A 10,436-nucleotide genomic window follows, 5' to 3' on the forward strand; every position below is an offset into this window, starting at 1 on the left:
GTATTTATGCACAAAAGTAATCCTTACTCTTGATTTTTCTGAAAAAGTTTTTGACTTTCTTGAATCTATGAGTATTTTTTTTTTGCTGCGAAATTTGAAATTTTGGTTTCTGCAAGTCAAAGTTCTCACCATTTGGTTGTTGCAAGAAAAATGTTCAAAAGTAGAAGTTTTTATTTATAATTTAGGGATTACTATGGAATTTCATCGCACATCCAAAAATTCTATATAATGAAATCTTAATATCCATAATTAAATATATGTAAAGCCATGAGGTCTCATGAAAATAGCTCAAACACCAACACTGTAAATAGCACTCAGGTAACTCTAGCTATTTGGCTTAGGCACACCTTCGCGCATCCTTATATACTCCTCTTGTTTAAGCTCTAGTGTCCTCAGTACGCTTGGGGTCCAAATCCATTTAAATCTAATCATAAGTACCAAAAATCCAGTCACAAATATTTTAGACCATGATTAACTCAAATAGGCCCATGATACAGTATGTTATAATCCACCTAAGCTATTGACTAGATCTACTTTGATACTGTTAGAGCGGCAAATGGGTCGGATTGATTTATGACCTGACCTGACTCAATCCGCTTAGACTTGATCCAGATTTGATTTAAAAACCGATAGTACCGGATTGAGTTCCAAATTTGGACCCATTTCAAATTCTAAATCAAGTTTGGATTTATAGAGTCTTGACTTAATCTAATCCGACCAGACCAGATTATTAGCTAGGTCTAATTTGGGTCTTTCAACCTATTACTCGACCCAAGTCAAGCCCAAACTTGGCATACCGATTAACTCGAGGAGGGGGTGTCAAGTCGGTTTCCCGATTAGTTTCGAATCCTTATTTAGTCTCTCTCTAACTTCGAAACACTAGATTCTCTTCCACCATGGCAATCAATTAATGTTGCTACTCTGCGATGTTGGTGGTGTGCTTCAAGCTTTCACGATGGTCTTCCAAGATATCCCCATCGACCACCACATTATCGTACTTCGAACAATTGAACCTCTTTCATGGTGGTCTATCAATGTATCCCCCTCCTAATTTCTGGTTAACAGCACACCACCAAAGTGAGGGCAACATCGGCGGAGATAATCTCCCATCATTTTTTTGATCTGATTACTTCTGCTTCTCCAACAAGAGCGAGCTGCCATACTAGTGTAGTTTTGTCTCGCTAAAAAGGTTGAGATGTAATCCTCCTCCACTAAAGAGGTAAATTTCCTCTTGAATCCCTCTTGCTTTCGATCTCTCTTTCAAGAGCTGTTAGGTTTTGGGGTTTCGATCTAAGTAAGCCTTTCAATCATTTTCTTTTATTTTCTTTTTGATTTTACTTTATCTTCTTAAGTGAATGTTGAATTATTTTATTTAGATTCTTGCTTGCTATTTGTAAACCTGAGATCTTCTTGATTCTTGATCTGATGATGATGTCTGTTAAATTTATCCTAATTTTATATTTCATGAACTCATATTTCCTCTTAATTTTCTTATTTTTTTATTTCTTTCAGTTAGGCTAGGCATGCTTTGACTTGATGTAATGAAGATTATCTATTTCACCTGCGATTTGTGAATTTAACAGGAATTCTTGAAACAAATGAATATACGAGCCTCTTAACCATTAGGAGTCTTTACAGTATGAGAGATCCGGACTCAACTCGGATCTAATTTCGAATCTGAGTTTTTCAAGTTGGGATCAGGTCATACATGGACCTGAGTTGACCTGAATGATCTGTTGGGTCAAAATATTTGGCCGTAGATCTAACCAGACCTAATCCGATCTTTTATTAGGTTATGTCAGGGTCCAACATTATGCCGTGGAAGATATACCCTTTTGGTAAACAAACTGTTGAAATCCCTCATGGACAATACTTAACCTACTCTTCTATTGGTGGGCAGAGGCTGAAAGACCATGCCCATCACTCTCCATTTTTTTTGCATCCTCGAATGTCTAAGCTATTATGATTTGCATGCTACTTCTGTAAGATGGAAGATATTGCAGTTTAGACCAGCATAGCGCATGGTACGTCTGTGCTAGCATAATTTGTATGATTCATCCGCTAACCCATCCCACCCATTTCAATCTCCACGGCATGTATCAAGTCCTTATCCGCTTTCCACTGGCAGAATTCCCCTACTCCAACCCCCATATAAGCTCCAGCCATGCTAGTGCATCCCAACAACCCCATGTCTTATTTTAGCCACCAATGCTTGTGGATTACCTTGGCCATCTTGGCTATTTGGGCCTACGGAGCCAGGTCTCTTTCAATCGGCGACATGCCCATGACCTTAAGACACGAGCAATGGATGGCTCGACATGGGCGAGTGTACAAGGATGCAGCTGAGAAGGAGCACATGTACCAAATCTTTAAGGCTAATGCATGTGGAGTACATCGAGTCTGTCAACAAGGCCGGCGACTAGGAATACAATCTTGGGATCAACCAATATATTGACCTAACCAACGAGGAGTTCAAAGCATCTCGCAATGGATACAAGCCCAGGATCGTGAAGCCGGCCAAGACCTTCAGGTACGAAAATGTGACGGCCGTGCCCGCTAGCATGGATTGGAGGACCAAGGGTGCAGTTACTCCCATCAAGGATCAAGGCCAATGTGGTAATGAAAAAATTTACCATCTTGTTACAAGTTTGCTGCAGTTCTTTAACATCGCATCAACTGGTTGAATAATATGGAACCCATACAATTGGATGTTGCCGGGCATTCTCTGTTGTGGCGGCAACCGAAGGCATGACAAAGCTCAGCACCGACGAGTTGATCTCTTAGTCGGAACAAGAGCTTGTGGATTGCGATGTTAATGGAGAGGACCAAGGATGTAACGAGGGTCTCATGGATGATGCCTTCCAATTTATAATTGATAATGGAGGTTTAACAACCGAAAGTAACTATCCTTACAAAGCATCAGATGGTACTTGCAACACCAAGAAGGACTCGAGTGCATCCACTATCAGTGACTATGAAGATGTCCCCGCAAATAGCGAGTCAACCCTCTTGAAGGTTGTGGCCAACCAGCCGGTCTCAGTTGCTATCGATGCCGGCGGCTCAGACTTTCAGTTCTATAAAAGTGGTGTATTCACGGGTGACTGCAGGACTGAATTGGACCATGGTGTTACTGCTGTTGGCTATGGAAAGACTGCCGATTGGACTAAGCATTGGCTGGTGAAGAACTCATGGGGTAAGTCATGGGGTGCGAGTGGATACATAAGGGTGGAACGAGATGTTGTTGCGGCTGAAGGGCTCTGCGGCATTTTCATACAGGCTTCTTGTAAAGAAACAGGCAAGAAGGCTGTTGAAAAACAGGGGAAGCTTGAATGAAGAACTCAAGACTTTATTGATTGGTTCTTTCTTACATGATACGTCCTATTTATAATATTATATTGACAGAATAACCGACTAACTAATATGATAACAGATTAACTAAAAACAGGTAGAGACGTTAAAGTAGTAAGTCACAGTTCTTGAAGTTCTTCATGGAGTGAAGTATATCCAGAATACAGGAAGTAGAGAAGTTCTTCATGGAGTGAAGTATATCTAGAATACAGGAAGTGGAGTTGAGAGTGCTGTTCCTCAATACTTCTTACCCAACTACATGAATTCGAAAACTCTTCTATTCTTGTATGATATTGGCTATTGGCATCGGCCTGTGTTTGTGGATCAATCTTAATTTCAATCATGCCAGCATTTATCCTATGTAAATTTGAAGCATGAAATTTTAATCATACTTAATTTCGAGATCCCCTTTCTCTTCGAAGGGCACCGCCGCCGCCGCCGCCGCTTGACACCGGATCGAGCCTCCTTTGGCCGAGACCCACCACCTCCATCGACCACCTGTGAGCTTTCCTCCTCTTTTGCCCTTGATTCCATGCCAAATAGCATACTTTCCTCCCTATGTTTTGAACCCATGAACCGAGACCGTTCTCTGTTAATTCTCGACCTCGACCACTGCAACGGCCGCCGGCCACCACTGTGGCCGGCTGGCCGTCGACCGGACGACGGCCTCCGCCACCCAGGCTGGCCGTCTAGACCCCCCCGGTTCTTTCTTCCTCTTCTTCTTCTTCTTCCTCTGTCCGTGGGAGTTTGGGGAGGAAGAAGGGTTCACGGGTCCTATTCATTGCGGGCCCAACTTGGGCCCGGTTCGAAACTCGAAACAAAAAAAAAAAGAAAATCCGAAATCCGAAACCCAGTTCAGATCCGAGCCCGGAACCCAAAACCCGGAACCCAAAATTCGAACCCATTCGGCTAATAAATGGAATTTTGCAGTTAAGCCCTTGGCAGTATATTATTTCAAAAAGGGCCTTCTGCAATTTGTATTTGATCCCTATAGAAAAGATTTATTACATAAAGGTCCCCAACTATATCTATTTAGTCCCTTCACTCAAGCTTTATTATAGAACAGTATCCTGTAATTAAGTATTAGTCCCTGCAATAAATTTTACCGCATAAATGAACCGATTAGAAGCCAACCTTGGGGGCTCTATTTGGCCGGATCTATGTGGGCCCATTGGGCCGTTTCCGATATGGGCCCTATCAGGCCATACCCATTATGGGCCAACTCTAGGCTCTATTGGGCCGTGTTCAATAGTATTATTTTTGGATTTTGCTTAGTTCTGAAATTAATAAGAAATTAATTAAATTTAAATAGGTGAACCTAATCTGCCTATCTGAAGTAGGGATTAAGCGAGAAGAGGTAAGTAACTTAATACTTCAAGTGTGATTTCTAAATTATTTGATAAACTGATTATATTTTACTATATATTTTGTGTTCAGTAAAATGGGTCAGACATGTTAAATTTTATTTGAAAATCATTTTATATGCTCTGAAATTCGTGAAATATAACTAGACAATTTATGAGATCTATTTTTATATATATATGCATTCTCAGCATGGCTATGATCTGTTCTATTCTGTTCTAGCCCCAGCAATGGAGATTATACATTTGACTTATCGACTTGTAGTCTGTGAGGAATCGGTTTCAACACTGCGCCACCGATGATTAGAATAGTGGTTTCTGGACAACGTTGCCATATATGTACATCTATACATACATACAAACATACATACACACACACACACACACACACACATATATACCGGAGAGAGAGAGAGAGGGAGTGATTATTAATTGGGGGTTGAGAGGGTGAGTTAATGTGAGATTTGTAAAAAGACGTAAAATATACTTAAGAGTTATAAAAAGTAAGGATAATTTTTATTCAATAAAAAATGGGTAGATTGATAACCTACTCTCTGTTATGGTAGGTTATCAATCCCCTATATATATATATATAAATATATATATATGTATGTATGCATGCATGCATGTATGTATGTATCTATATTGGAGGTTCTAATGGATGATGCCGTCCAATTTATTATTGATAATAGGGGTTTAACAACTAGGAGTAACTATCTTTGTGTGGAGTGATTGATTAAACCCCTATTTGATTTTGATGAGCTCAAAGCATTTGAGTATATCTTATGTTATACTAATAAATTCAATCTAGTATTTCAGGCATATATTTATATATTTTCAATTAAGTGCCTCAAGCTTTGGTTCAAAATAAGTTGGACAAGTATTGAACCCTATTTGAACCAAGGGCTGACTCTCGAGTCGACTCCAGAAGATTACGAGTCGACTCCAATTGGCTCAGAGTTTCTGCCACGAGCTCGAGTCGACTCTGATACTCTATGAGTCGACTCCGTCTGAGAACAGAAAGAAAGACAGAAAAATGGTTTCAGACCCTGTCAGCGAGTCGACTCCAGAAGGCTTTGAGTCGACTCCAATGCTTGGCGAGTCGACTCACTACAGATCCGAGTCGACTCCAAGGAGTAACAGACAGAAAGATAGAGAAGTATTTTCTAGACCCTGTTACCGAGTCAACTCTAGAAGGATGCGAGTTGACTCCGATGTTTTGGTGAGTCAACTCCTAATCATGCCAGAGTCGACTCTCAGAGGAAAGCGGACTGAAAGGCAGAGAACCAAACTCAGTGACCCTGTGAATGAGTCGACTCCGAGAATTCCAGAGTCGACCTCAAGTCAGCCGAGTCGACCCCAAGAAAGTGCGAGTCAACTCCGAGGCAGCTCAGATCAATAGACAGAGGATCGAGTTTTCGAGCTCTGAGAGCCGAGTTGACTCCAAGAGGACCCGAGTCGACTCGAGAGAGAAATGCAGAAAAATAGATCTCTGGAATCCTGAGAATGAGCCGTCTCCAAAATGCCGAGCCATCTCTAGATCTTGGTGAGTCGACTCCAGGCTTGGACCGAGTCGACTCCAGGTTGGGGCAGCACTTTAATTCAAATCCTGAACAGTGGACGAGTCGTCTCCAGTAAAGCATGAGTCGACTCCAATAACAGCCAAGTCGACTCCAGATCGAGTGAGTCGACTCCGATCCCAACGGATACTTTGTTAGGAGGTGCGGACTGTGCAGAACGGCTACAAATCAGTCTCTAACGGCTAATTTTCGTGGGGAACAGTTTAAATAACCAGAGAAAACAGTAGTAGACAGCAAGAGAGTTACTCCATCTGTGCATTAAGGCATTTCCAACTAACAAGAGTCCATTGAGAGAAAAGAAAAGCAAAAGAAGGAAGAAATGCATTCAATTCATTCTTAGAAGTTTTTCCTTCACATTCAAGGCTCTTCTTCTGACATCAAATCTTCAGTGCACTCAAAGAGGAGACTCAAAGTTCGAGAAGCCCCTACTTTCTCTTCCAAAATCTGTTTGAGGGCTTCTAACTTTATTCTATTCATATTGATTCATATTTGTTTTTCTTACTTGATTCAATCAGGGGATTGAATCAAGGGTTGTAAGGTTTGTTGGTGATCCGAGGATAAAACCAACGGTGTAAGGGTTTGATTGTAATTTCAAAAAAATAATCGAGTGGTTCTAGTCGGTGAGCCCGTGAAAACCGACTGAGTTCGTTGTGATCTCGCGAAAACAACAAGTTGGGTTGTGATCTTGTAAAAGAACCGGCTATAATCCAAGGAATTATAGTGAACTCCCAAGTGAAGCTTGGGAAGTGGATGTAGGAGCAAGGGTTGGCTCCGAACCACTATAAAATTTTCTTATGTTTGCATTGGCTATTTGTCTCTTCCAATCTTCTCATTAAGTAGCTTAATTAACTTGCTTGCATTAAATTTAATTATTTACTAATCAAGTTTTAATTTGTCAATAATTAATCCAAACCCAATTCACCTCCCCTCTTGGGTTGTCTCCTTGGGCAACAAGTGGTATCAGAGCAGGTGCTCTCATATCGATTGGTGTTCCAATCTTTAAATAGAGTCAAAAGATCAAAATGACAACCCTTTTTAGATCTTCCTATAGTGAGGGGCAATCTACTCATAGGCCTTCATTGTTTAATGGAACTAATTATACCTATTGGAAGGCTAGAATGAGAATATTCATCCAAGCCCAAGATTATGATCTTTGGAACATCATAATCAATGGACCACATATTCCTTCCATCTATGTAGATGACATTGCTATACCCAAGCTTGACAAAGACTGGGATGACAATGATAAAAGGAAGGCACAGCTAAATGCCAGAGCTATGAATGTACTTTACTGTGCCCTAGATCCTAATAAATTCAATAGAATCTCTACTTGCACTTCTGCAAAAGAGATATGGGATAGACTTGAAGTGACCCACGAGGGCACAAATCAAGTTAAAGAAACTAAAATTAACATGTTAGTTCATAAATATGAACTATTTAAAATGGAGCAAAATGAAACTATCTCTTGCATGTTTACTTGTTTTACTGATATTGTCAATGGCCTAAAAAGCCTTGGCAAAAGTTATACTAGCACTGATCTTGTCAGAAAAGTTCTTCATTCGTTACCAAGATCTTGGAAAATCAAAGTCACGACAATCCAAGAAGCAAGAGACTTGAATAAGATGCCACTAGAGGAGCTTTTTGGATCCCTAATGATGCATTAGCTCACAATGAAACAACACAACGAAGAAGAATTCTCACATAAGAAAAAGGTAATTGACCTCAAATCCACTTCTTCTAACAAGGAACTATCTTGCAGTGGCAGCAGTGAAGAAGAAGACAATGAGAGAGATGAAGAAGAGGCTCTTCTCGTGCAAACGTTCAGAAGATTCATCAACCGGAAGAAGTCTTTTCATCAGAGGAGAGGTCCCTCAAGTCCCTTCAACAAGGATAAAGGTAAGGAAAGGGAAAGTGAGGAAATTGGATGCTATAAATGCAAGAAGCCGGGATATTTCAAAGTTGACTGTCCCTTGCTGAAGAAGAGCTACAAACTCAAGAAGAAGAAAGCTTTTGTCTCCACCTTGACAGATTCCGATCAATCATCATCATCTTCGGAAGAGAAACAAGAAGAAAAATCCATCCTTTGCTTCATGGCAAATGTTATGAGGTAACATCTGAAACTCAGTTAGAGTTTACTTTTGATGAATTATATGATGCCTTTAATAAACTAATGGATGAGTATAAATCCTTAAAAACAAAGATTTGAGGTTGACTAATAAATCTTATAGTCACAAAAATGATAGTCTGATTAAGAAAAAGGACTCCATTATTAAAGAAAATTAAGAACTTAAAACAAGCAACCATTTATTAACTCAAAAGAACTGCACCTTGATTAAAGATAAAGAAAGATTAACTAAAGAGATTAACTTCACCGCCTTTGTTGGACTTCTGTTGAGAATATAAGCTGTTGTATGAACAGCTTCAGCCCAGAAGGTTTTTGGTAAGCCTTTATCATTTAACATTGAGATAGCCATATCCACAAGAGTCCGATTTTTGCGCTCGGCCACTCCATTTGTGGGTTGTATCCTGCCGTCAGTTACTTCCAAATACCTTCATCTTTACAATATTCTTCAAAATTTTTTGATGTGTACTCGCCTCCCTAGTCACTTCGAATAGTCTTAATAGTCCTGCCACTTTGTTTCTCAAGGAATGCCTTGAATTTCTTGAACACAAGAAAGGCCTCTGATTTTTCCTTCAAAAAATAAACCCAGGTCATCCGAGAGAAATCATCAACAAAAATAAGAAAGTACCTGTTATGATTCAAAGAGGGAGTTCTCATTTGTCTGCATAAATCCGTGTCTATAAGCTCCAATGGTGCCTTTGCTCTCCATGAGCTTTGTTTTGGAAATGATCCACGTTGTTGTTTGCCCATTATACACCCTTCACATGGATCCAAACTGATTTCAATGTCTGGCAGCCCATTCACCATATTTTTCTGCTTTAATAGCTTTAGCCTGTGGAAGTTTAGATGACAAAATCATTGTGGAGTGATTGATTGTAACCCTATTTAATTTTGATGAGCTCAAAGCATTTGAGTATATCCTATGTTTACTAATGAATTCAATCTAGTGTTTCAGTGAAAATCTTGTAAATTTATGGTTAAGTGTCTCTAGATTTGGTTCAAGACATTTTGGATAAGTTAAGAAGTCAATCTGAACCAAAGTCTGAGACTCGAGTCGACTCCGGGATATTACGAGTCGACTCCAAGCGTATCAGAAGCACTGGCACAGGCTCGAGTCGACTCCGGAACATTATGAGTCGACTCCGACTGAGAACAGACAGACGAACAGAAAGACCCAACTCAAAATCTGTCAGCGAGTCGACTCCTGAAGACGCGAGTCGACTCCGATGCTTGCCGAGTCGACTCCAGAGTAGTATGAGTCGACTCCAGGGAGTTACAGACAGAAAGACAGAGAAGTCATTTTGGACCCTGAGAGCCGAGCCGACTCCTGAGGAACGCGAGTCGACTCCGATGGTTGGCAGGTCGACTCCAAAGGAAGCGAGAGTCGACTCTCAGTGTTATACAAGGCAAAAGTCAGAGAGCAACTTTCGGACACTAAGAGCCGACTCGACTCCCGCAAAGCCCGAGTCGATTCCGAGACAGCGCGACCCAAAAAGACAGAAGACAATATTTTTATCTCTGAGACGCGAGTCGACTCCAAGACAGTTCGAGTCGACTCCAAGGCAGCGCTACTCCAAAAAGACAGAAGACTGTTTTTCGAGTACTGAGAGCCACGTCGACTCCGAAACAGTCCGAGTCAACTCTAAGACTGCACGAGCCAAAAGACAGAAGATCGGGAGTTCGGGCTCTGAGCGCCGAGTCGACTCCCAGAATTTCCAAGTCGACTCGAGTGAGCGAAGTTGAAGAATACCTCTATGGATTCCTTGGAATGAGTCGACTCCAAAAGTGCCAGGTCAGCTCCAGATTTTGGAGAGTCGACTCCGGGTTAAGTCGAGTCGACTCCCAGTCGAGAAGACCACTTTAATTCAAATTCGGAACAGTTGCTGAGCCGACTCCAGAAAAGCATGAGTCGACTCCTGCTGCAGCCGAGTCGACTCCAGATCGCGCGAGTCAACTCCGATCCCAACGGAAACATTGTCAGGATGTGCAGAATGTGCAGAACGGCTAGTAGATTGTGTCTAACGG

At 41.1% G+C, this 10,436-nt stretch overlaps 1 pseudogene; it reads left to right on the plus strand.

Annotated features, from left to right (window-relative positions):
- Window positions 1–2,188: 2,188 nt before the first annotated feature.
- Window positions 2,189–3,333, plus strand: LOC148715477 (senescence-specific cysteine protease SAG39 pseudogene; annotated as a pseudogene).
- Window positions 3,334–10,436: the final 7,103 nt, after the last annotated feature.

This window comes from Phoenix dactylifera, chromosome 1, assembly GCF_051530095.1.
Source record: "Phoenix dactylifera cultivar Ajwa chromosome 1, Ajwa_hap1_PhDact_Kaust_v1.1, whole genome shotgun sequence".
Taxonomy (NCBI): Eukaryota; Viridiplantae; Streptophyta; class Magnoliopsida; order Arecales; family Arecaceae; genus Phoenix; species Phoenix dactylifera.